Source organism: Gasterosteus aculeatus, chromosome Y (genome assembly GCF_964276395.1).
Source record: "Gasterosteus aculeatus chromosome Y, fGasAcu3.hap1.1, whole genome shotgun sequence".
Taxonomy (NCBI): Eukaryota; Metazoa; Chordata; class Actinopteri; order Perciformes; family Gasterosteidae; genus Gasterosteus; species Gasterosteus aculeatus.
In genome coordinates, this window is record NC_135709.1 from 16,137,674 (window position 1) to 16,158,282 (window position 20,609).

Genomic DNA, 20,609 nt, shown 5'->3' on the forward strand with positions numbered 1-20,609 from the left:
TGCTACAGTCTCCCTGTTACGTGGTTCCTGTAGTAGCTTTGCTACAGTCGCCCTATTATGTGGTTCCGAAAGGAGCTTTGCTACAGTCGCCCCGTTATATTGTTCGTGTAGTAGCTTTGCTACAGTCGCCCTGTTATGTGGTTCCTGTATTAGATTTGCTACAGTCGCCCTGTTATGTGGTTCCTGAAGTAGCTTTGCTACAGTCGCCCTGTTATGTGGTTCCTGTAGTAGCTTTGTTACAGTCGCCCTGTTATGTGGTTCCGAAAGGAGCTTCGCTACAGTAGCCCAGTTATGTTTTTCCTGTAGTAGATTCGCTACAGTCGCCCCGTTATGTGGTTCCTGTATTAGCTTCGCTACAGTCGCCCTGTTATGTGGTTCCTACAGTAGCCCTGTTATGTGGTTCCTGTAGTAGCTTCGCTACAGTCGCCCCGTTATGTGGTTCCTGTAGTAGCTTCGATACAGTCGCCCTGTTATGTGGTTCCTACAGTAGCCCTGTTATGTGGTTCCTGTAGTAGCTTCGCTACAGTCGCCCCGTTATGTGGTTCCTGTAGTAACTTCGCTAAAGTCGCCCTGTTATGTGGTTCCTGTAGTAGCTTTGCTACAGTCGCCCTGTTATGTGGTTCCTGTAGTAGCTTTGCTACAGTCGCCCTGTTATTTGGTTCCGAAAGGACCTTCGCTACAGTAGCCCTGTTATGTGGTTCCTGTAGTAGCTTCACTACAGTCGCACGGTTATGTGGTTCCTGTTGTAACTTTGCCACAGTCGCCCTGTTATGTGGTTCCTGTAGTAGCTTTGCTACAGTGGCCCTGTTATGTTGTTCCTGTAGTAGCTTTGCTACAGTCGCCCTGTTATGTTGTTCCTGTAGTAGCTTTGCTACAGTCTCCCTGTTATGTGGTTCCTGTAGTAGCTTTGCTACAGTCGCCCTATTATGTGGTTCCGAAAGGAGCTTTGCTACAGTCGCCCCGTTATATTGTTCGTGTAGTAGCTTTGCTACAGTCGCCCTGTTATGTGGTTCCTGTATTAGATTTGCTACAGTCGCCCTGTTATGTGGTTCCTGAAGTAGCTTTGCTACAGTCGCCCTGTTATGTGGTTCCTGTAGTAGCTTTGCTACAGTCGCCCTGTTATGTGGTTCCGAAAGGAGCTTCGCTACAGTAGCCCAGTTATGTTTTTCCTGTAGTAGATTCGCTACAGTCGCCCCGTTATGTGGTTCCTGTAGTAGCTTCGCTACAATCGCCCTGTTATGTGGTTCCTACAGTAGCCCTGTTATGTGGTTCCTGTAGTAGCTTCGCTACAGTCGCCCCGTTATGTGGTTCCTGTAGTAGCTTCGATACAGTCGCCCTGTTATGTGGTTCCTACAGTAGCCCTGTTATGTGGTTCCTGTAGTAGCTTCGCTACAGTCGCCCCGTTATGTGGTTCCTGTAGTAACTTCGCTAAAGTCGCCCTGTTATGTGGTTCCTGTAGTAGCTTTGCTACAGTCGCCCTGTTATGTGGTTCCTGTAGTAGCTTTGCTACAGTCGCCCTGTTATTTGGTTCCGAAAGGACCTTCGCTACAGTAGCCCTGTTATGTGGTTCCTGTAGTAGCTTCACTACAGTCGCACGGTTATGTGGTTCCTGTAGTAGCTTCGTTACAGTCGCCCTGTTATGTGGTTCCTACAGTAGCCCTGTTATGTGGTTCCTGTAGTAGCTTTGCTACAGTCGCCCCGTTATGTTGTTCCTATAGTAGCTTCGCTACTGTCGCCCTGTTATGTGGTTCCTGTAGTAGCTTTGCTACAGTGGCCCTGTTATTTGGTTCCTGTAGTAGCTTTGCTACAGTCGCCCCGTTATGTGGTTCCTGTAGTAGCTTTCCTACATTCGCCCCGTTATCTGGTTCCTGTAGTAGCTTTGCTACAGTCGCCCTGTTATGTGGTACCTGTAGTAGCTTTGCTACAGTCGCCCCGTTATGTTGTTCCTATAGTAGCTTCGCTACTGTCGCCCTGTTATGTGGTTCCTGTAGTAGCTTTGCTACAGTGGCCCTGTTATTTGGTTCCTGTAGTAGCTTTGCTACAGTCGCCCCGTTATGTGGTTACTGTAGTAGCTTTCCTACATTCGCCCCGTTATCTGGTTCCTGTAGTAGCTTTGCTACAGTCGCCCTGTTATGTGGTTCCTGTAGTAGCTTTGCTACAGTGGCCCTGTTATGTTGTTCCTGTAGTAGCTTTGCTACAGTCGCCCTGTTATGTTGTTCCTGTAGTAGCTTTGCTACAGTCGCCCTGTTATGTGGTTCCTGTAGTAGCTTTGCTACAGTCACCCTGTTATGTGGTTCCTGTAGTAGCTTTGCTACAGTCGCCCTGTTATGTGGTTCCTGTAGTAGCTTTGCTACAGTTGCCCTGTTATGCTGTTCCTGTAGTAGCTTCGCTACAGTGGCCCCGTTATGGGGTTCCTGTAGTAGCTTTTCTACAGTCGCCCTGTTATGTGGTTCCTACAGTAGCCCTGTTATGTGGTTCCTGTAGTAGCTTCGCTACAGTCGCCCCGTTATGTGGTTCCTGTAGTAGCTTCGCTAAAGTCGCCCTGTTATGTGGTTCCTGTAGTAGCTTTGCTACAGTCGCCCTGTTATGTGGTTCCTGTAGTAGCTTCGCTACAGTCGCCTTGTTATGTGGTTCCTGTAGTAGCTTTGCTACAGTCGCCCCGTTATGTGGTTCCTGTAGTAGCTTTGCTACAGTCGCCCCGTTATCTGGTTCCTGTAGTAGCTTTGCTACAGTCGCCCTGTTATGTGGTTCCTGTAGTAGCTTTGCTACAGTTGCCCTGTTATGTGGTTCCGAAAGGAGCTTCGCTTCAGTCGCCCCGTTATATTGTTCCTGTAGTAGCTTCGCTTCAGTCGCCCCGTTATATTGTTCCTGTAGTAGCTTTGCTACAGTCGCCCTGTTAAGTGGTTCCTGTAGTAGCTTTGCTACAGTCACCCTGTTATGTTGTTCCTGTAGTAGCTTCGCTACAGTGGCCCCGTTATGGGATTCCTGTAGTAGCTTCGCTACAGTCGCCCTGTTATGTGGTTCCGAAAGGAGCTTCGCTACAGTAGCCCTGTTATATTTTTCCTGTAGTAGATTCGCTACTGTCGCCCCGTTATGTGGTTCCTACAGTAGCCCTGTTATGTGGTTCCTGTAGTAGCTTTGCTACAGTCGCCCCGTTATGTGGTTCCTGTAGTAGCTTTGCTACAGTGGCCCTGTTATGTGGTTCCTGTAGTAGCTTCGCTACAGTCGCCCCGTTATGTGGTTCCTGTAGTAGCTTCGCTACTGTCGCCCTGTTATGTGGTTCCTGTAGTAGCTTTGCTACAGTGGCCCAGTTATGTGGTTCCTGTAGTAGCTTTGCTACAGTTGCCACGTTATGTGGTTCCTGTAGTAGCTTTGCTACAGTCGCCCCGTTATCTGGTTCCTGTAGTAGCTTTGCTACAGTCGCCCTGTTATGTTGTTCGTGTAGTAGCTTCGCTACAGTGGCCCCGTTATGGGGTTCATGTAGTAGCTTTGCTACAGTCGCCCTGTTATGTGGTTCCGAAAGGAGCTTCGCTACAGTAGCCCTGTTATGTTTTTCCTGTAGTAGATTCGCTACAGTCGCCCCGTTATGTGGTTCCTGTAGTAGCTTCGCTACAGTCGCCCTGTTATGTGGTTCCTACAGTAGCCCTGTTATGTGGTTCCTGTAGTAGCTTCGCTACAGTCGCCCCGTTATGTGGTTCCTGTAGTAGCTTCGCTACAGTCGCCCTGTTATTTGGTTCCTGTAGTAGCTTTGCTACAGTCGCCGTGTTATGTGGTTCCTGTAGTAGCTTTGCTACAGTCGTCCTGTTATGTGGTTCCTGTAGTAGCTTTGCTACAGTCGCCCTGTTATGTGGTTCCTGTAGTAGCTTCGCTACAGTCGCCCCGTTATGTTGTTCCTGTAGTAGCTTTGCTACAGTCGCCCTGTTATGTGGTTCCTGTAGTAGCTTCACTACAGTTGCCCTGTTATGTGGTTCCTGTAGTAGTCTTGCTACAGTCCCCCCGTTATGTGGTTCCTGTAGTAGCTTTGCTACAGTCGCCCTGTTATGTGGTTCCTGTAGTAGCTTTGCTACAGTCGCCCTGTTATATGGTTCCTGTAGTAGCTTCACTACAGTTGCCCTGTTATGTGGTTCCTGTAGTAGCTTTGCTACAGTCGCCCTGTTATGTGGTTCCTGTAGTAGCTTTGCTACAGTTGCCCTGTTATGCTGTTCCTGTAGTAGCTTCGCTACAGTGGCCCCGTTATGGGGTTCCTGTAGTAGCTTTGCTACAGTCGCCCTGTTATGTGGTTCCTACAGTAGCCCTGTTATGTGGTTCCTGTAGTAGCTTCGCTACAGTCGCCCCGTTATGTGGTTCCTGTAGTAGCTTCGCTAAAGTCGCCCTGTTATGTGGTTCCGAAAGGAGCTTTGCTACAGTCGCCCTGTTATGTGGTTCCTGTAGTAGCTTTGCTACAGTCGCCCTGTTATGTGGTTGCTGTAGTAGCTTTGCTACAGTCACCCTGTTATGTGGTTCCTGTAGTAGCTTTGCTACAGTCGCCCTGTTATGTTGTTCCTGTAGTAGCTTCGCTACAGTGGCCCCGTTATGGGGTTCCTGTAGTAGCTTTGCTACAGTCGCCCTGTTATGTTGTTCCTGTAGTAGCTTCGCTACAGTGGCCCCGTTATGGGGTTCCTGTAGTAGCTTTGCTACAGTCGCCCTGTTGTGTGGTTCCTACAGTAGCCCTGTTATGTGGTTCCTGTAGTAGCTCCGCTACAGTCGCCCCGTTATGTGGTTCCTGTAGTAGCTTCGCTAAAGTCGCCCTGTTATGTGGTTCCTGTAGTAGCTTTGCTACAGTCGCCCTGTTATGTGGTTCCTGTAGTAGCTTCGCTACAGTCGCCTTGTTATGTGGTTCCTGTAGTAGCTTTGCTACAGTCGCCCCGTTATGTGGTTCCTGTAGTAGCTTTGCTACAGTCGCCCCGTTATCTGGTTCCTGTAGTAGCTTTGCTACAGTCGCCCTGTTATGTGGTTCCTGTAGTAGCTTTGCTACAGTTGCCCTGTTATGTGGTTCCGAAAGGAGCTTCGCTTCAGTCGCCCCGTTATATTGTTCCTGTAGTAGCTTTGCTACAGTCGCCCTGTTAAGTGGTTCCTGTAGTAGCTTTGCTACAGTCGCCCTGTTATGTGGTTCCTGTAGTAGCTTTGCTACAGTCGCCCTGTTATGTGGTTCCTGTAGTAGCTTTGCTACAGTCGCCCTTTCATGTGGTTCCTGTAGTAGCTTTTCTACAGTCGCCCTGTTATGTTGTTCCTGTAGTAGCTTCGCTACAGTGGCCCCGTTATGGGGTTCCTGTAGTAGCTTCGCTACAGTCGCCCTGTTATGTGGTTCCGAAAGGAGCTTCGCTACAGTAGCCCTGTTATATTTTTCCTGTAGTAGATTCGCTACTGTCGCCCCGTTATGTGGTTCCGAAAGGAGTTTCGCTACAGTGGCCCCGTTATGGGGTTCCTGTAGTAGCTTTGCTACAGTCGCCCTGTTATGTGGTTCCGAAAGGAGCTTCGCTACACTAGCCCTGTTATGTTTTTCCTGTAGTAGCTTCGCTACAGTCGCCCCGTTATGTGGTTCCTGTAGTAGCTTCGCTAAAGTCGCCCTGTTATGTGGTTCCTAAAGTAGCCCTGTTATGTGGTTCCTGTAGTAGCTTTGCTACAGTCGCCCTGTTATGTTGTTCCTGTAGTAGCTTCGCTACAGTGGCCCTGTTATGTGGTTCCTACAGTAGCCCTGTTATGTGGTTCCTGTAGTAGCTTCGCTACAGTCGCCCCGTTATGTGGTTCCTGTAGTAGCTTCGCTACTGTCGCCCTGTTATGTGGTTCCTGTAGTAGCTTTGCTACAGTGGCCCTGTTATGTGGTTCCTGTAGTAGCTTTGCTACAGTTGCCACGTTATGTGGTTCCTGTAGTAGCTTTGCTACAGTCTCCCCGTTATCTGGTTCCTGTAGTAGCTTTGCTACAGTCACCCTGTTATGTGGTTCCTGTAGTACGGTCGCCATGTTATGTGGTTCCTGTAGTAGCTTCGCTACAGTGGCCCTGTTATGTGGTTCCTACAGTAGCCCTGTTATGTGGTTCCTGTAGTAGCTTTGCTACAGTCGCCCCGTTATCTGGTTCCTGTAGTAGCTTTGCTACAGTCACCCTGTTATGTGGTTCCGAAAGGAGCTACGGTACAGTCGCCCCGTTATGTGGTTTCTGTAGTAGCTTCGCTACAGTCGACCTGTTATGTGGTTGCTGTAGTAGCTTTGCTACAGTGGCCCTGTCATGTGGTTCCTGTAGTAACTTTGCTACAGTCGCCCTGTTATGTGGTTCCTGTAGTAGCTTTGCTACAGTCGCCCTGTTATGTGGTTCCTGTAGTAGCTTCGCTACAGTCGCCCCGTTATGTGGTTCCTGTAGTAGCTTCGCTACTGTCGCCCTGTTATGTGGTTCCTGTAGTAGCTTTGCTACAGTGGCCCTGTTATGTGGTTCCTGTAGTAGCTTTGCTACAGTCGCCCCGTTATCTGGTTCCTGTAGTAGCTTTGCTACAGTCACCCTGTTATGTGGTTCCTGTAGTACGGTCGCCATGTTATGTGGTTCCTGTAGTAGCTTTGCTACAGTCGCCCTGTTATGTTGTTCCTGTAGTAGCTTCGCTACAGTAGCCCTGTTATGGGGTTCCTGTAGTAGCTTTGCTACAGTCGCCCTATTATGTGGTTCCGAAAGGAGCTCTGCTACAGTCGCCCCGTTATATTGTTCGTGTAGTAGCTTTGCTACAGTCGCCCTGTTATGTGGTTCCTGTATTAGATTTGCTACAGTCGCCCTGTTATGTGGTTCCGAAAGGAGTTTCGCTACAGTGGCCCCGTTATGGGGTTCCTGTAGTAGCTTTGCTACAGTCGCCCTGTTATGTGGTTCCTGTAGTAGCTTCGCTACACTAGCCCTGTTATGTTTTTCCTGTAGTAGCTTCGCTACAGTCGCCCCGTTATGTGGTTCCTGTAGTAGCTTTGCTACAGTCGCCCTGTTATGTTGTTCCTGTAGTAGCTTCGCTACAGTGGCCCCGTTATGGGGTTCCTGTAGTAGCTTTGCTACAGTCGTCCTGTTATGTGGTTCCGAAAGGAGCTTCGCTACAGTAGCCCTGTTATGGGGTTCCTGTAGTAGCTTTGCTACAGTCGCCCTATTATGTGGTTCCGAAAGGAGCTTTGCTACAGTCGCCCCGTTATATTGTTCGTGTAGTAGCTTTGCTACAGTCGCCCTGTTATGTGGTTCCTGTATTAGATTTGCTACAGTCGCCCTGTTATGTGGTTCCTGAAGTAGCTTTGCTACAGTCGCCCTGTTATGTGGTTCCTGTAGTAGCTTTGCTACAGTCGCCCTGTTATGTGGTTCCGAAAGGAGCTTCGCTACAGTCACCCTGTTATGTGGTTCCTGTAGTACGGTCGCCATGTTATGTGGTTCCTGTAGTAGCTTCGCTACAGTGGCCCTGTTATGTGGTTCCTACAGTAGCCCTGTTATGTGGTTCCTGTAGTAGCTTTGCTGCAGTCGCCCTGTTATGTTGTTCCTGTAGTAGCTTCGCTACAGTGGCCCCGTTATGGGGTTCCTGTAGTAGCTTTGCTACAGTCGTCCTGTTATGTGGTTCCGAAAGGAGCTTCGCTACAGTAGCCCTGTTATGGGGTTCCTGTAGTAGCTTTGCTACAGTCGCCCTGTTATGTGGTTCCTGAAGTAGCTTTGCTACAGTCGCCCTGTTATGTGGTTCCTGTAGTAGCTTTGCTACAGTCGCCCTGTTATGTGGTTCCTGAAGTAGCTTTGCTACAGTCGCCCTGTTATGTGGTTCCTGTAGTAGCTTTGCTACAGTCGCCCTGTTATGTGGTTCCTACAGTAGCCCTGTTATGTGGTTCCTGTAGTAGCTTTGCTACAGTCGCCCTGTTATGTTGTTCCTGTAGTAGCTTCGCTACAGTGGCCCTGTTATGTGGTTCCTACAGTAGCCCTGTTATGTGGTTCCTGTAGTAGCTTCGCTACAGTCGCCCCGTTATGTGGTTCCTGTAGTAGCTTCGCTACTGTCGCCCTGTTATGTGGTTCCTGTAGTAGCTTTGCTACAGTGGCCCTGTTATGTGGTTCCTGTAGTAGCTTTGCTACAGTTGCCACGTTATGTGGTTCCTGTAGTAGCTTTGCTACAGTCTCCCCGTTATCTGGTTCCTGTAGTAGCTTTGCTACAGTCACCCTGTTATGTGGTTCCTGTAGTACGGTCGCCATGTTATGTGGTTCCTGTAGTAGCTTCGCTACAGTGGCCCTGTTATGTGGTTCCTACAGTAGCCCTGTTATGTGGTTCCTGTAGTAGCTTTGCTACAGTCGCCCCGTTATCTGGTTCCTGTAGTACTTTTGCTACAGTCACCCTGTTATGTGGTTCCGAAAGGAGCTACGCTACAGTCGCCCCGTTATGTGGTTTCTGTAGTAGCTTCGCTACAGTCGACCTGTTATGTGGTTGCTGTAGTAGCTTTGCTACAGTGGCCCTGTCATGTGGTTCCTGTAGTAACTTTGCTACAGTCGCCCTGTTATGTGGTTCCTGTAGTAGCTTTGCTACAGTCGCCCTGTTATGTGGTTCCTGTAGTAGCTTCGCTACAGTCGCCCCGTTATGTGGTTCCTGTAGTAGCTTCGCTACTGTCGCCCTGTTATGTGGTTCCTGTAGTAGCTTTGCTACAGTGGCCCTGTTATGTGGTTCCTGTAGTAGCTTTGCTACAGTTGCCACGTTATGTGGTTCCTGTAGTAGCTTTGCTACAGTCGCACCGTTATCTGGTTCCTGTAGTAGCTTTGCTACAGTCACCCTGTTATGTGGTTCCTGTAGTACGGTCGCCATGTTATGTGGTTCCTGTAGTAGCTTTGCTACAGTCGCCCTGTTATGTTGTTCCTGTAGTAGCTTCGCTACAGTGGCCCCGTTATGGGGTTCCTGTAGTAGCTTTGCTACAGTCGTCCTGTTATGTGGTTCCGAAAGGAGCTTCGCTACAGTAGCCCTGTTATGGGGTTCCTGTAGTAGCTTTGCTACAGTCGCCCTATTATGTGGTTCCTGTAGTAGCTTTGCTACAGTTGCCACGTTATGTGGTTCCTGTAGTAGCTTTGCTACAGTCTCCCCGTTATCTGGTTCCTGTAGTAGCTTTGCTACAGTCACCCTGTTATGTGGTTCTTGTAGTACGGTCGCCATGTTATGTGGTTCCTGTAGTAGCTTCGCTACAGTGGCCCTGTTATGTGGTTCCTACAGTAGCCCTGTTATGTGGTTCCTGTAGTAGCTTTGCTACAGTCGCCCCGTTATCTGGTTCCTGTAGTACTTTTGCTACAGTCACCCTGTTATGTGGTTCCGAAAGGAGCTACGCTACAGTCGCCCCGTTATGTGGTTTCTGTAGTAGCTTCGCTACAGTCGACCTGTTATGTGGTTGCTGTAGTAGCTTTGCTACAGTGGCCCTGTCATGTGGTTCCTGTAGTAACTTTGCTACAGTCGCCCTGTTATGTGGTTCCTGTAGTAGCTTTGCTACAGTCGCCCTGTTATGTGGTTCCTGTAGTAGCTTCGCTACAGTCGCCCCGTTATGTGGTTCCTGTAGTAGCTTCGCTACTGTCGCCCTGTTATGTGGTTCCTGTAGTAGCTTTGCTACAGTGGCCCTGTTATGTGGTTCCTGTAGTAGCTTTGCTACAGTTGCCACGTTATGTGGTTCCTGTAGTAGCTTTGCTACAGTCGCACCGTTATCTGGTTCCTGTAGTAGCTTTGCTACAGTCACCCTGTTATGTGGTTCCTGTAGTACGGTCGCCATGTTATGTGGTTCCTGTAGTAGCTTTGCTACAGTCGCCCTGTTATGTTGTTCCTGTAGTAGCTTCGCTACAGTGGCCCCGTTATGGGGTTCCTGTAGTAGCTTTGCTACAGTCGTCCTGTTATGTGGTTCCGAAAGGAGCTTCGCTACAGTAGCCCTGTTATGGGGTTCCTGTAGTAGCTTTGCTACAGTCGCCCTATTATGTGGTTCCGAAAGGAGCTTTGCTACAGTCGCCCCGTTATATTGTTCGTGTAGTAGCTTTGCTACAGTCGCCCTGTTATGTGGTTCCTGTATTAGATTTGCTACAGTCGCCCTGTTATGTGGTTCCTGAAGTAGCTTTGCTACAGTCGCCCTGTTATGTGGTTCCTGTAGTAGCTTTGCTACAGTCGCCCTGTTATGTGGTTCCGAAAGGAGCTTCGCTACAGTCACCCTGTTATGTGGTTCCTGTAGTACGGTCGCCATGTTATGTGGTTCCTGTAGTAGCTTCGCTACAGTGGCCCTGTTATGTGGTTCCTACAGTAGCCCTGTTATGTGGTTCCTGTAGTAGCTTTGCTACAGTCGCCCCGTTATCTGGTTCCTGTAGTACTTTTGCTACAGTCACCCTGTTATGTGGTTCCGAAAGGAGCTACGCTACAGTCGCCCCGTTATGTGGTTTCTGTAGTAGCTTCGCTACAGTCGACCTGTTATGTGGTTGCTGTAGTAGCTTTGCTACAGTGGCCCTGTCATGTGGTTCCTGTAGTAACTTTGCTACAGTCGCCCTGTTATGTGGTTCCTGTAGTAGCTTTGCTACAGTCGCCCTGTTATGTGGTTCCTGTAGTAGCTTCGCTACAGTCGCCCCGTTATGTGGTTCCTGTAGTAGCTTCGCTACTGTCGCCCTGTTATGTGGTTCCTGTAGTAGCTTTGCTACAGTGGCCCTGTTATGTGGTTCCTGTAGTAGCTTTGCTACAGTTGCCACGTTATGTGGTTCCTGTAGTAGCTTTGCTACAGTCGCACCGTTATCTGGTTCCTGTAGTAGCTTTGCTACAGTCACCCTGTTATGTGGTTCCTGTAGTACGGTCGCCATGTTATGTGGTTCCTGTAGTAGCTTTGCTACAGTCGCCCTGTTATGTTGTTCCTGTAGTAGCTTCGCTACAGTGGCCCCGTTATGGGGTTCCTGTAGTAGCTTTGCTACAGTCGTCCTGTTATGTGGTTCCGAAAGGAGCTTCGCTACAGTAGCCCTGTTATGGTGTTCCTGTAGTAGCTTTGCTACAGTCGCCCTATTATGTGGTTCCTGTAGTAGCTTTGCTACAGTTGCCACGTTATGTGGTTCCTGTAGTAGCTTTGCTACAGTCTCCCCGTTATCTGGTTCCTGTAGTAGCTTTGCTACAGTCACCCTGTTATGTGGTTCCTGTAGTACGGTCGCCATGTTATGTGGTTCCTGTAGTAGCTTCGCTACAGTGGCCCTGTTATGTGGTTCCTACAGTAGCCCTGTTATGTGGTTCCTGTAGTAGCTTTGCTACAGTCGCCCCGTTATCTGGTTCCTGTAGTACTTTTGCTACAGTCACCCTGTTATGTGGTTCCGAAAGGAGCTACGCTACAGTCGCCCCGTTATGTGGTTTCTGTAGTAGCTTCGCTACAGTCGACCTGTTATGTGGTTGCTGTAGTAGCTTTGCTACAGTGGCCCTGTCATGTGGTTCCTGTAGTAACTTTGCTACAGTCGCCCTGTTATGTGGTTCCTGTAGTAGCTTTGCTACAGTCGCCCTGTTATGTGGTTCCTGTAGTAGCTTCGCTACAGTCGCCCCGTTATGTGGTTCCTGTAGTAGCTTCGCTACTGTCGCCCTGTTATGTGGTTCCTGTAGTAGCTTTGCTACAGTGGCCCTGTTATGTGGTTCCTGTAGTAGCTTTGCTACAGTTGCCACGTTATGTGGTTCCTGTAGTAGCTTTGCTACAGTCGCACCGTTATCTGGTTCCTGTAGTAGCTTTGCTACAGTCACCCTGTTATGTGGTTCCTGTAGTACGGTCGCCATGTTATGTGGTTCCTGTAGTAGCTTTGCTACAGTCGCCCTGTTATGTTGTTCCTGTAGTAGCTTCGCTACAGTGGCCCTGTTATGGGGTTCCTGTAGTAGCTTTGCTACAGTCGTCCTGTTATGTGGTTCCGAAAGGAGCTTCGCTACAGTAGCCCTGTTATGGGGTTCCTGTAGTAGCTTTGCTACAGTCGCCCTATTATGTGGTTCCGAAAGGAGCTTTGCTACAGTCGCCCCGTTATATTGTTCGTGTAGTAGCTTTGCTACAGTCGCCCTGTTATGTGGTTCCTGTATTAGATTTGCTACAGTCGCCCTGTTATGTGGTTCCTGAAGTAGCTTTGCTACAGTCGCCCTGTTATGTGGTTCCTGTAGTAGCTTTGCTACAGTCGCCCTGTTATGTGGTTCCGAAAGGAGCTTCGCTACAGTCACCCTGTTATGTGGTTCCTGTAGTACGGTCGCCATGTTATGTGGTTCCTGTAGTAGCTTCGCTACAGTGGCCCTGTTATGTGGTTCCTACAGTAGCCCTGTTATGTGGTTCCTGTAGTAGCTTTGCTACAGTCGCCCCGTTATCTGGTTCCTGTAGTACTTTTGCTACAGTCACCCTGTTATGTGGTTCCGAAAGGAGCTACGCTACAGTCGCCCCGTTATGTGGTTTCTGTAGTAGCTTCGCTACAGTCGACCTGTTATGTGGTTGCTGTAGTAGCTTTGCTACAGTGGCCCTGTCATGTGGTTCCTGTAGTAACTTTGCTACAGTCGCCCTGTTATGTGGTTCCTGTAGTAGCTTTGCTACAGTCGCCCTGTTATGTGGTTCCTGTAGTAGCTTCGCTACAGTCGCCCCGTTATGTGGTTCCTGTAGTAGCTTCGCTACTGTCGCCCTGTTATGTGGTTCCTGTAGTAGCTTTGCTACAGTGGCCCTGTTATGTGGTTCCTGTAGTAGCTTTGCTACAGTTGCCACGTTATGTGGTTCATGTAGTAGCTTTGCTACAGTCGCCCCGTTATCTGGTTCCTGTAGTAGCTTTGCTACAGTCACCCTGTTATGTGGTTCCTGTAGTACGGTCGCCATGTTATGTGGTTCCTGTAGTAGCTTTGCTACAGTCGCCCTGTTATGTTGTTCCTGTAGTAGCTTCGCTACAGTGGCCCCGTTATGGGGTTCCTGTAGTAGCTTTGCTACAGTCGTCCTGTTATGTGGTTCCGAAAGGAGCTTCGCTACAGTAGCCCTGTTATGGGGTTCCTGTAGTAGCTTTGCTACAGTCGCCCTATTATGTGGTTCCGAAAGGAGCTTTGCTACAGTCGCCCCGTTATATTGTTCGTGTAGTAGCTTTGCTACAGTCGCCCTGTTATGTGGTTCCTGTATTAGATTTGCTACAGTCGCCCTGTTATGTGGTTCCTGAAGTAGCTTTGCTACAGTCGCCCTGTTATGTGGTTCCTGTAGTAGCTTTGCTACAGTCGCCCTGTTATGTGGTTCCGAAAGGAGCTTCGCTACAGTCACCCTGTTATGTGGTTCCTGTAGTACGGTCGCCATGTTATGTGGTTCCTGTAGTAGCTTCGCTACAGTGGCCCTGTTATGTGGTTCCTACAGTAGCCCTGTTATGTGGTTCCTGTAGTAGCTTTGCTACAGTCGCCCCGTTATCTGGTTCCTGTAGTACTTTTGCTACAGTCACCCTGTTATGTGGTTCCGAAAGGAGCTACGCTACAGTCGCCCCGTTATGTGGTTTCTGTAGTAGCTTCGCTACAGTCGACCTGTTATGTGGTTGCTGTAGTAGCTTTGCTACAGTGGCCCTGTCATGTGGTTCCTGTAGTAACTTTGCTACAGTCGCCCTGTTATGTGGTTCCTGTAGTAGCTTTGCTACAGTCGCCCTGTTATGTGGTTCCTGTAGTAGCTTCGCTACAGTCGCCCCGTTATGTGGTTCCTGTAGTAGCTTCGCTACTGTCGCCCTGTTATGTGGTTCCTGTAGTAACTTTGCTACAGTGGCCCTGTTATGTGGTTCCTGTAGTAGCTTTGCTACAGTTGCCACGTTATGTGGTTCCTGTAGTAGCTTTGCTACAGTCGCCCCGTTATCTGGTTCCTGTAGTAGCTTTGCTACAGTCACCCTGTTATGTGGTTCCTGTAGTACGGTCGCCATGTTATGTGGTTCCTGTAGTAGCTTTGCTACAGTCGCCCTGTTATGTTGTTCCTGTAGTAGCTTCGCTACAGTGGCCCCGTTATGGGGTTCCTGTAGTAGCTTTGCTACAGTCGTCCTGTTATGTGGTTCCGAAAGGAGCTTCGCTACAGTAGCCCTGTCATGGGGTTCCTGTAGTAGCTTTGCTACAGTCGCCCTATTATGTGGTTCTGAAAGGAGCTTTGCTACAGTCGCCCCGTTATATTGTTCGTGTAGTAGCTTTGCTACAGTCGCCCTGTTATGTGGTTCCTGTATTAGATTTGCTACAGTCGCCCTGTTATGTGGTTCCTGAAGTAGCTTTGCTACAGTCGCCCTGTTATGTGGTTCCTGTAGTAGCTTTGCTACAGTCGCCCTGTTATGTGGTTCCGAAAGGAGCTTCGCTACAGTCACCCTGTTATGTGGTTCCTGTAGTACGGTCGCCATGTTATGTGGTTCCTGTAGTAGCTTCGCTACAGTGGCCCTGTTATGTGGTTCCTACAGTAGCCCTGTTATGTGGTTCCTGTAGTAGCTTTGCTACATTCGCCCCGTTATCTGGTTCCTGTAGTACTTTTGCTACAGTCACCCTGTTATGTGGTTCCGAAAGGAGCTACGCTACAGTCGCCCCGTTATGTGGTTTCTGTAGTAGCTTCGCTACAGTCGACCTGTTATGTGGTTGCTGTAGTAGCTTTGCTACAGTGGCCCTGTCATGTGGTTCCTGTAGTAACTTTGCTACAGTCGCCCTGTTATGTGGTTCCTGTAGTAGCTTTGCTACAGTCGCCCTGTTATGTGGTTCCTGTAGTAGCTTCGCTACAGTCGCCCCGTTATGTGGTTCCTGTAGTAGCTTCGCTACTGTCGCCCTGTTATGTGGTTCCTGTAGTAGCTTTGCTACAGTGGCCCTGTTATGTGGTTCCTGTAGTAGCTTTGCTACAGTTGCCACGTTATGTGGTTCCTGTAGTAGCTTTGCTACAGTCGCCCCGTTATCTGGTTCCTGTAGTAGCTTTGCTACAGTCACCCTGTTATGTGGTTCCTGTAGTACGGTCGCCATGTTATGTGGTTCCTGTAGTAGCTTTGCTACAGTCGCCCTGTTATGTTGTTCCTGTAGTAGCTTCGCTACAGTGGCCCCGTTATGGGGTTCCTGTAGTAGCTTTGCTACAGTCGTCCTGTTATGTGGTTCCGAAAGGAGCTTCGCTACAGTAGCCCTGTTATGGGGTTCCTGTAGTAGCTTTGCTACAGTCGCCCTATTATGTGGTTCCGAAAGGAGCTTTGCTACAGTCGCCCCGTTATATTGTTCGTGTAGTAGCTTTGCTACAGTCGCCCTGTTATGTGGTTCCTGTATTAGATTTGCTACAGTCGCCCTGTTATGTGGTTCCTGAAGTAGCTTTGCTACAGTCGCCCTGTTATGTGGTTCCTGTAGTAGCTTTGCTACAGTCGCCCTGTTATGTGGTACCAAAAGGAGCTTCGCTACAGTAGCCCTGTTATGTTTTTCCTGTAGTAGATTCGCTACAGTCGCCCCGTTATGTGGTTCCTGTAGTAGCTTCGCTACAGTCGCCCTGTTATGTGGTTCCTACAGTAGCCCTGTTATGTGGTTCCTGTAGTAGCTTCGCTACAGTCGCCCCGTTATGTGGTTCCTGTAGTAGCTTCGCTACAGTCGCCCTGTTATGTGGTTCCTACAGTAGCCCTGTTATGTGGTTCCTGTAGTAGCTTTGCTACAGTCGCCCTGTTATGTTGTTCCTGTAGTAGCTTCGCTACAGTGGCCCTGTTATGTGGTTCCTACAGTAGCCCTATTATGTGGTTCCTGTAGTAGCTTCGCTACAGTCGCCCCGTTATGTGGTTCCTGTAGTAGCTTCGCTACTGTCGCCCTGTTATGTGGTTCCTGTAGTAGCTTTGCTACAGTGGCCCTGTTATGTGGTTCCTGTAGTAGCTTTGCTACAGTTGCCACGTTATGTGGTTCCTGTAGTAGCTTTGCTACAGTCTCCCCGTTATCTGGTTCCTGTAGTAGCTTTGCTACAGTCACCCTGTTATGTGGTTCCTGTAGTACGGTCGCCATGTTATGTGGTTCCTGTAGTAGCTTCGCTACAGTGGCCCTGTTATGTGGTTCCTACAGTAGCCCTGTTATGTGGTTCCTGTAGTAGCTTTGCTACAGTCGCCCCGTTATCTGGTTCCTGTAGTACTTTTGCTACAGTCACCCTGTTATGTGGTTCCGAAAGGAGCTACGCTACAGTCGCCCTGTTATGTGGTTTCTATAGTAGCTTCGCTACAGTCGACCTGTTATGTGGTTGCTGTAGTAGCTTTGCTACAGTGGCCCTGTCATGTGGTTCCTGTAGTAACTTTGCTACAGTCGCCCTGTTATGTGGTTCCTGTAGTAGCTTTGATACAGTCGCCCTGTTATGTGGTTCCTGTAGTAGCTTCGCTACAGTCGCCCCGTTATGTGGTTCCTGTAGTAGCTTCGCTACTGTCGCCCTGTTATGTGGTTCCTGTAGTAGCTTTGCTACAGTGGCCCTGTTATGTGGTTCCTGTAGTAGCTTTGCTACAGTTGCCACGTTATGTGGTTCCTGTAGTAGCTTTGCTACAGTCGCCCTGTTATGTTGTTCCTGTAGTAGCTTCGCTACAGTGGCCCTGTTATGTGGTTCCTACAGTAGCCCTGTTATGTGGTTCCTGTAGTAGCTTCGCTACAGTCGCCCTGTTATGTTGTTCCTGTAGTAGCTTCGCTACAGTGGCCCCGTTATGGGGTTCCTGTAGTAGCTTTGCTACAGTCGTCCTGTTATGTGGTTCCGAAAGGAGCTTCGCTACAGTAGCCCTGTTATGGGGTTCCTGTAGTAGCTTTGCTACAGTCGCCCTATTATGTGGTTCCGAAAGGAGCTTTGCTACAGTCGCCCCGTTATATTGTTCGTGTAGTAGCTTTGCTACAGTCGCCCTGTTATGTGGTTCCTGTAGTAGCTTTGCTACAGTCGCCCTGTTATGTGGTTCCTGTAGTAGCTTCGCTACAGTCGCCCCGTTATGTGGTTCCTGTAGTAGCTTCGCTACTGTCGCCCTGTTATGTGGTTCCTGTAGTAGCTTTGCTACAGTGGCCCTGTTATGTGGTTCCTGTAGTAGCTTTGCTACAGTTGCCACGTTATGTGGTTCCTGTAGTAGCTTTGCTACAGTCGCCCCGTTATCTGGTTCCTGTAGTAGCTTTGCTACAGTCACCCTGTTATGTGCTTCCTGTAGTACGGTCGCCATGTTATGTGGTTCCTGTAGTAGCTTTGCTACAGTCGCCCTGTTATGTTGTTCCTGTAGTAGCTTCGCTACAGTGGCCCCGTTATGGGGTTCCTGTAGTAGCTTTGCTACAGTCGTCCTGTTATGTGGTTCCGAAAGGAGCTTCGCTACAGTAGCCCTGTTATGGGGTTCCTGTAGTAGCTTTGCTACAGTCGCCCTATTATGTGGTTCCGAAAGGAGCTTTGCTACAGTCGCCCCGTTATATTGTTCGTGTAGTAGCTTTGCTACAGTCGCCCTGTTATGTGGTTCCTGTATTAGATTTGCTACAGTCGCCCTGTTATGTGGTTCCTGAAGTAGCTTTGCTACAGTCGCCCTGTTATGTGGTTCCTGTAGTAGCTTTGCTACAGTCGCCCTGTTATGTGGTTCCGAAAGGAGCTTCGCTACAGTCACCCTGTTATGTGGTTCCTGTAGTACGGTCGCCATGTTATGTGGTTCCTGTAGTAGCTTCGCTACAGTGGCCCTGTTATGTGGTTCCTACAGTAGCCCTGTTATGTGGTTCCTGTAGTAGCTTTGCTACATTCGCCCCGTTATCTGGTTCCTGTAGTACTTTTGCTACAGTCACCCTGTTATGTGGTTCCGAAAGGAGCTACGCTACAGTCGCCCCGTTATGTGGTTTCTGTAGTAGCTTCGCTACAGTCGACCTGTTATGTGGTTGCTGTAGTAGCTTTGCTACAGTGGCCCTGTCATGTGGTTCCTGTAGTAACTTTGCTACAGTCGCCCTGTTATGTGGTTCCTGTAGTAGCTTTGCTACAGTCGCCCTGTTATGTGGTTCCTGTAGTAGCTTCGCTACAGTCGCCCCGTTATGTGGTTCCTGTAGTAGCTTCGCTACTGTCGCCCTGTTATGTGGTTCCTGTAGTAGCTTTGCTACAGTGGCCCTGTTATGTGGTTCCTGTAGTAGCTTTGCTACAGTTGCCACGTTATGTGGTTCCTGTAGTAGCTTTGCTACAGTCGCCCCGTTATCTGGTTCCTGTAGTAGCTTTGCTACAGTCACCCTGTTATGTGGTTCCTGTAGTACGGTCGCCATGTTATGTGGTTCCTGTAGTAGCTTTGCTACAGTCGCCCTGTTATGTTGTTCCTGTAGTAGCTTCGCTACAGTGGCCCCGTTATGGGGTTCCTGTAGTAGCTTTGCTACAGTCGTCCTGTTATGTGGTTCCGAAAGGAGCTTCGCTACAGTAGCCCTGTTATGGGGTTCCTGTAGTAGCTTTGCTACAGTCGCCCTATTATGTGGTTCCGAAAGGAGCTTTGCTACAGTCGCCCCGTTATATTGTTCGTGTAGTAGCTTTGCTACAGTCGCCCTGTTATGTGGTTCCTGTATTAGATTTGCTACAGTCGCCCTGTTATGTGGTTCCTGAAGTAGCTTTGCTACAGTCGCCCTGTTATGTGGTTCCTGTAGTAGCTTTGCTACAGTCGCCCTGTTATGTGGTACCGAAAGGAGCTTCGCTACAGTAGCCCTGTTATGTTTTTCCTGTAGTAGATTCGCTACAGTCGCCCCGTTATGTGGTTCCTGTAGTAGCTTCGCTACAGTCGCCCTGTTATGTGGTTCCTACAGTAGCCCTGTTATGTGGTTCCTGTAGTAGCTTCGCTACAGTCGCCCCGTTATGTGGTTCCTGTAGTAGCTTCGCTACAGTCGCCCTGTTATGTGGTTCCTACAGTAGCCCTGTTATGTGGTTCCTGTAGTAGCTTCGCTACAGTCGCCCCGTTATGTGGTTCCTGTAGTAGCTTCGCTAATGTCGCCCTTTCATGTGGTTCCTGTAGTAGCTTTGCTACAGTCGCCCTGTTATGTGGTTCCTGTAGTAGCTTTGCTACAGTCGCCCTGTTATGTGGTTCCTGTAGTAGCTTCGCTACAGTCGCCCCGTTATGTGGTTCCTGTGGTAGCTTCGCTACTGTCGCCCTGTTATGTGGTTCCTGTAGTAGCTTTGCTACAGTGGCCCTGTTATGTGGTTCCTGTAGTAGCTTTGCTACAGTTGCCACGTTATGTGGTTCCTGTAGTAGCTTTGCTACAGTCGCCCCGTTATCTGGTTCCTGTAGTAGCTTTGCTACAGTCACCCTGTTATGTGGTTCCTGTAGTACGGTCGCCATGTTATGTGGTTCCTGTAGTAGCTTTGCTACAGTCGCCCTGTTATGTTGTTCCTGTAGTAGCTTCGCTACAGTGGCCCCGTTATGGGGTTCCTGTAGTAGCTTTGCTACAGTCGCCCTTTCATGTGGTTCCTGTAGTAGCTTTTCTACAGTCGCCCTGTTATGTTGTTCCTGTAGTAGCTTCGCTACAGTGGCCCCGTTATGGGGTTCCTGTAGTAGCTTCGCTACAGTAGCCCTGTTATATTTTTCCTGTAGTAGATTCGCTACTGTCGCCCCGTTATGTGGTTCCGAAAGGAGTTTCGCTACAGTGGCCCCGTTATGGGGTTCCTGTAGTAGCTTTGCTACAGTCGCCCTGTTATGTGGTTCCAAAAGGAGCTTCGCTACACTAGCCCTGTTATGTTTTTCCTGTAGTAGCTTCGCTACAGTCGCCCCGTTATGTGGTTCCTGTAGTAGCTTCGCTAAAGTCGCCCTGTTATGTGGTTCCTACAGTAGCCCTGTTATGTGGTTCCTGTAGTAGCTTTGCTACAGTCGCCCTGTTATGTTGTTCCTGTAGTAGCTTCGCTACAGTGGCCCTGTTATGTGGTTCCTACAGTAGCCCTGTTATGTGGTTCCTGTAGTAGCTTCGCTACAGTCGCCCCGTTATGTGGTTCCTGTAGTAGCTTCGCTACTGTCGCCCTGTTATGTGGTTCCTGTAGTAGCTTTGCTACAGTGGCCCTGTTATGTGGTTCCTGTAGTAGCTTTGCTACAGTTGCCACGTTATGTGGTTCCTGTAGTAGCTTTGCTACAGTCTCCCCGTTATCTGGTTCCTGTAGTAGCTTTGCTACAGTCACCCTGTTATGTGGTTCCTGTAGTACGGTCGCCATGTTATGTGGTTCCTGTAGTAGCTTCGCTACAGTGGCCCTGTTATGTGGTTCCTACAGTAGCCCTGTTATGTGGTTCCTGTAGTAGCTTTGCTACAGTCGCCCCGTTATCTGGTTCCTGTAGTACTTTTTCTACAGTCACCCTGTTATGTGGTTCCGAAAGGAGCTACGCTACAGTCGCCCCGTTATGTGGTTTCTGTAGTAGCTTCGCTACAGTCGACCTGTTATGTGGTTGCTGTAGTAGCTTTGCTACAGTGGCCCTGTCATGTGGTTCCTGTAGTAACTTTGCTACAGTCGCCCTGTTATGTGGTTCCTGTAGTAGCTTTGCTACAGTCGCCCTGTTATGTGGTTCCTGTAGTAACTTCGCTACAGTCGCCCCGTTATGTGGTTCCTGTAGTAGCTTCGCTACTGTCGCCCTGTTATGTGGTTCCTGTAGTAGCTTTGCTACAGTGGCCCTGTTATGTGGTTCCTGTAGTAGCTTTGCTACAGTTGCCACGTTATGTGGTTCCTGTAGTAGC